The sequence below is a fragment of the Coenobita brevimanus genome, chromosome 49 (assembly GCF_032717465.1).
Source record: "Coenobita brevimanus isolate Jiangsu-jjx chromosome 49, ASM3271746v2, whole genome shotgun sequence".
NCBI lineage: Eukaryota > Metazoa > Arthropoda > Malacostraca > Decapoda > Coenobitidae > Coenobita > Coenobita brevimanus.
This window is the reverse complement of record NC_137002.1, coordinates 10,470,365-10,476,364: the sequence shown is the minus strand read 5'-3', so window position 1 is coordinate 10,476,364 and position 6,000 is coordinate 10,470,365.

Below are 6,000 nucleotides of genomic sequence, written 5' to 3'. Positions count from 1 at the left end.
GGCAACAAAGCCTATGAAAATTCAACTAGCCTTGTTATGCACTACGAGCTTACAATTTTGTCACTAGATGGCGTTACATGCTTACATCAAAGGCGCATCCAGGTAGAACTCATCCATGTCAGGTAGCAGTATTATTGGTGCATGTGAACGCCACTCTACGAATGTTGGTAAAATAGAAAAATTGTAAAGGCTGATCATAAAAATTATTATATATATAGTCATTACAGAACTTTGCTGTACTCGCCTCTGCTGCTTCACTGCATCAGTGTTGGTCTCCGCCGTGCACCGCTCAGGCACGCACACAGAGTTGTGCTTTACCGACGCCTTGGAATTGCTAGCGACAACCATTTAGCTGTTTGATATTGCTAGGCTCTGTGAACTGCCTAAGACAGTGGGTTCTGCTGTAGTGTTTTCTGACGTTGTTGATGATAATTGCCTAGTTTGGTTAATACCGGAAAAAATATGTATTCCATAGTAGCTTGCGTTGTTCGGGTCTGCTGCTTTGAAAATTGCTCCTTCCTCAATTAACCAAATCTTAGTACATGTCATTCAGAATTTTGTTTTGACAGTTATGAAGTAGTTGACCGAAATGACCACATCCAGTTCCGATTCCAATAAGGCTTCTGGTTCTTGCATAAGAACACGGTGCCAGATTTTTGGTTTGGGCACCCGATGCCACGATTACTGGAGCTAAGCTACCAGTGGTCGACAGATTCTGAGGTGCATGATTCATAACTGCAATAGACATACTGTTGCTGGTAGTACCGGAACTCTGTCACAGTTTCAAGCAGCTCAGGTCGTGTTGGAGCAGGTGCAGCCATTCTACAATAAGGCCAATATACCGAAGGTGAGTGACAAACGAGCCTGCGACAAAGTAATCACACTTGTCAAGGAGAACAAGAAATTACGGCGTATTCCGCGGGCTAGGTGTTCCACTGAGGCTTCCATCAAAACTGGAAATACCTTTATGAAAAAACTAGATGCACATTTCCACTTTGGACTCCAAATGCTGAAGAGTTGTTTCAGAATCCTGAGGATATCACTTTCTTGGCCAGCATGAAAAGCGACAGGCTGGCTTCTTTCAGTATGCTTGATACCATGCTGATGGCACTAGTGAAGCGACGGCGGGAGCATGAAGACAGGGCAGCTAGCCATCTTGCACGTTCCAACCAGGCTCAACAGGAAACGACTTATATGTGATACAGCTGTGTCAGATAGTGACAACAGTCTGGACAATGACTAGCAAGAGGTCATTCAAATGACCAAAACTGTTCCACATAACCATCAGCGCAAGAAAAACAGAACCACTGTTTTTATACTGCACAACATTTTTAGTCGACCGAGCCTAGTGGCACTTGCCTAATTGACTGAGGATGACACTGATGCAGTGGGCTGCCTTCATGCATGAGCTGATCACAGAGTTGGATGGCAATCCATCAGCAGTGTCTCTGTCCTACACGATTGCCGATCGCTCGCGCCATCATGTGCTGAAGTCATTGAGCGACCAGCTATGTGAAAAGTTGAAACCACCTTCCATATGCACTCTACACTGGGATAGCAAGCTGTCACCAACGCTCAGTAATACATCACGGGTAGAAGAACGTCTCAAAGTTGTGATTGGGGATTCCGCCCAACGCAAACTCCTCGGTGTGCCAGCATAACAGAAAGGCACAGACGAAGCATGGGGAGTGATCGATTCCTGACTAACATTTAATCTGCTGCGTGAACAGCGCTGCACCAACCAGATCATTAATATGGCTTTTGACAGTATCCAACACTGGTCATATGACAGCAGCTTGCATTGCCATCAAGGTGTCACTAGGGAGGCCACTGCTCTGGTCCAGGTGCCAACATCATATTGGTGAAGTGATATTGAGTAGTGTTTTCAATGCCCTCAACGTGACGTCATGCTCACCAGAGATAAGTCTGTTCAGGTGTCTATGGAGTAACTGGCACCTGCTGACCAGAGAAGACAGCACACCATTGACTTGCTACAGTCCCTGCGACGTTGAGTCACATTTCTTGGGAAAGTTGCGTGCTAACTTGATGTAATGTGCTGCACAAGTGTCTGATTACAAGCGAGGTGACTATCATGAATTGATTCAGTTGTGTCTCCTCTACCTGATTCCACCAAGCACTGTCAAGTGGCCCTTCCAGCCACCAAACCAGCCACTGAGCCAGCCACTAAGCCAGCTGCTAAGCCAGCCGCCATGCCAGCCATCAAGCTAGCCGTCAAAGCAGTCACTGAGCCAACCGCCAAGCTGGTCGCCAAATCGGTCGCCGAGCAAACTCCAATGAGACTTCAGCGACCAGGAGCCCTTCACAAGGCTTGATGTATGGCCAAGCTGCTTTATACACTAAAGCTAGCTCTGATGGAGTAGTGCATCATGCTTCTTCCACCGAGCTCCATCACCTCGAGCCAACAAGTGCCAAAGCTTCACGTATTTGCGGTTTTCATCGTCCACATCTACTCAACGTGGTGGTTGACCCGTGACAATGCTGTGGATGCTGCCTGGAATGATCTTGCACTCTACTGTCAACTGGAACAGTACAAATCAGTTGATTCTAGTATTGCAGTATCTGCCATTAGGGTCCTGCATTGGCACTTGTGGTATTTGACGGCTGAAATGCTGCCACTGGCACCCTTCAATGAAAAAGTCCCTGCTGCCGAACGACATGCACTGGCAGACCACGTATTGCAGCACAGGCCAACTGACATACCAATGCAACCTTTTAGACTGTGGTTTGGCACTGGCTATGATAAGCCAAACTTTCTAGTTCTGTCACCGACAACCAGCTTGTTTGAACTAGCAAACACAGATTGCTGGTTCGGGATGTACCAGCTTAAAATCAACCCGGGATTTCTGGTGTTGAACATTGAAAACTGGGTTTCCAACAGTACGTTCCAGGCGGGAGCAGCAAATGTGCGTTCTATTAACATAGTCAGTGACTGCGCTGAGAGAGGCGTTAACCCGTCATGTCCCGAGCTATTTCGCAACTCCGACACCCACCAATCTCGAGGTATTTTCGATTTTTGGGGGGGGAGATAAAACCTCCACTTTTGGTGAGAAACATCGAAAATTCATAGAGAAATCGCTCACCTGAGGTTTAACCCGTGCCGTCCCGGCGACGTGAATTAACACGGCAACATTGCAAGGTCCCTAATTTGCACAATTTTCAATTTTTGCGAGTGATTTCGTGAGTGATTTTTGGCATGTATACACGGGACACCTTCCTCTATTCCTCTACAAGATGCCAAGCAGGAACAATGCCTTACACCACATAATCTCTCCCCCCCCCCTGCACGCCATTGTCTCGGCAATTCACCTGTTACCAGTGACATGGTCAATAAACACATTCAGGGCCAGAGTGATTCCCCAATCGATGACAATGTGGAGGACAAAGTTTACACAGCATTTGAGGAAGAATCAGTCAGAAATGATGATCAGGTAATGTGGGAAACAAAAGGTCATGAATGGTGATGAGTTTGTGAGTTAAACAATGCTTATAATGCCTATATTACTGTTTGAAAACTAATATACTCTTGTACTACATATAAATTCGTACCAAGTAAATAAATAAATACTGTTTATGAGTGGATAAAATAGTTACCCTCCCATAGAACTCGTTTTCTTTGGTGCCAGCCTGTTAGAAAACCCAGTCAGGTAAGGAAGTACACGTACCTAAATCACGTATTTTAAACCTCAGGTGAGCGATTTCTCTATGAATTTTCGATGTTTCTCACCAAAAGCGGATGTTTGGGCCCCCCAAAAAAAGGTCCAAAAACGTCGGGATGGGGCGGGTTAAAATACTCAATCCAGGTAGCAATACCTCCTTATCTTACTGGGTTTTCTAACAGGCTGGCACTAAAGAAAACGAGTTCTATGGAAGGGTAACTATTTCACACCACTCATAAACTGTATTTATTTATTTACTTGGTACGAATTTATGTAGTACGAGAGCATATTGGTTTTCAAACAGTTATATAGGCATTATAAGCATTGTTTCACTCACTAACTCATCACCATACCTGACCTTTTTTTGCCGCATTACCTGATCATCATTTCTGACTGTTTCTTCCTCTAATGCTATGTAAACTTTGTCCTCCACATTGTCATCGATTGGGGAATCACTCTGGCCCTGAATTTCTTTATTGGCCAGATCACTGGTAACAGGTGAATTGCCGAGACAATGGCGTGCAGGGGGGGGAAGGTTATGCGGTGTAAGGCATTGTCCCTGCTTGGCATCTTGTAAAGGAAAAGAGGAAGGTGTCCCGTGTATACGTACGAAAAATCACGCGCAAAAATTGAAAATTGTGCAAATTATGAACTTTGCAATTGTGCAACGTACCAGTACGTCATCGGGACTGGCAAATGCAAAATGTTGCAACGTATCCATACGTCGACGGGACGCCTCGGGTTAAGCTCACGCCTGACTATGTTTCAACAGCCAGGAGTGAGCCGCACCAACAGAACGTGCTCCAAGCAGTGGAGCATAGCTGCCGTGTGCAGGCAGACCGGCACTGCCCCAAGAACAAACATGTCCGCTGATAGTGCATGACTCTGATATTGCCTCTACCTAAAACTCATGCAGCAGTTGTTTTCGATGATCGAATGCCATTTTTAGACATACTGTAGTTTGATGCTTTCGTCCAATAAGCGTTTTGCACATCGCACGATTCCTAGAAAAATTATCATAAATTTCCAAGAAAAATTACACATCATGATTACTTCACTCGTCTTGTTGCACTAGCCGTCGATAGATTATGATAAAACTTGACATAAAGTGTATTCATGGGTACTGGGACATAATCCAACTCCAGGTCAGTTGATATTAGCTCCTTAAAAATTTGTGTGGTAATTTGATGCACCCTAATATATATATATATATATATACATATATATATATATATATATATATATATATATATATATATATATATATATATATATATATATATATATTATGGCAGATAAGAACAACACAGTGACTGATGTGACATCAACAAAGTAAATATAGTAAGTTACCACAGAATGGTTGGTTCCAGTCAGAGTCAGTTTCAGAATTGAAAGAAAGAAGGTGGTTAAAAACAAAAAAAAGATATGTCCAATTAAAGTAAGTTAAAATAAATGTGTATTTCAGTTTAAAAAAAATAAGGTTCCAAGTTATGCAGAATGTGACACTGATGGGTTGAATGATAGGTTAATGAACGTGTTAAGGGAACCAGCGGAGGTAGTAGGGAAAACTACGGTAATACAAGCAAAGCCAACAGTATTCAAAAATAGCTCTCGAGCTTATGAAAAGAGGAAAAGATACAAGAAGAGACTGTGGTGTAAGTTGCAGAATAAATCGCTAAGGGAGAGGGGTTACAGAATCTCTAAAGACGTTTAGACAAATGAAAATTTCTTGTGAATAAAATGTTTTTCTGAAAAGTTATTGGACATTTTATTATTTGCTTGTTTGATATTATCACAGCCTACTCAATGGTAACCTCTTACTTGTCCATGTGTGTGCCGCTACTATATGTCTGTCTATATCTATGTATCTGTCTGTCTGTCTATAGCTTTCTGTTTTTCCATTCATCCATCCATCCTTTCATTCACCTATTCATTCATCTCTCTCTCTCTCTCTCTCTCTCTCTCTCTCGATCTATATAACTGTCCGTCTATAATCATAAATCTTAAAACCAGAAGGGTTGGCCACAAACCAATCGCCTTCTTGTCATTCTGTCCACGTGTGAAGGAGTAAAGAAACAGTCACATAGGCCAATTAGGAATGCTTTATTTTGCCAAGAGTTTAATTATTCAAATACAATTTGCTTTGCAATGATGAGCATTATTTCAAATCCACAAAAATTAAAAAATAGCAGTTTGGTATCAGGTTCCTTAATGCAATTATTTATTGACAAGAATTATCAGTTTGGAAAAATTTTCATCATTTATGGCCGCCATCTTGAAAAAACTAAAATAAGAACTGTAATTCCCAACAAATTCTGTAGTT